The sequence below is a fragment of the Asparagus officinalis genome, chromosome 9 (genome assembly GCF_001876935.1).
Source record: "Asparagus officinalis chromosome 9, Aspof.V1, whole genome shotgun sequence".
Lineage (NCBI taxonomy): Eukaryota > Viridiplantae > Streptophyta > Magnoliopsida > Asparagales > Asparagaceae > Asparagus > Asparagus officinalis.
The window spans coordinates 5,751,139-5,751,469 of NC_033802.1; positions in this window are offsets into that span (position 1 = coordinate 5,751,139).

Sequence of the window (331 nt, forward strand, 5' to 3'; positions counted from 1 at the left end):
CAGTTTTCATTGCCGCGGCATTGTTGTCAACCGCGGCAGTCTCCACTGCCGCGGCGCACCCTTCGACCTCGACAATTACTCCTGCCGCGGCCAAGAAGAAGCTCCCAGGAGTTCCCCTTCAGCCCCGTCAACATCTATTCCTGGTCCGTCTACTACAACCATATATGTTCCATCACCAAGGAAGCCACGGGTCAGTCCTGGCCTGTCAAAGTCCAAGATCACAATGGCGGATCGCCCCATCCCCTCATCTGACAACCGAGGCAAAGCTTCGGTTAAGGAACGCTTGGGTCCGGTGAATAAAATCCAAATGACTTATCAGGCTGGGGGTCAT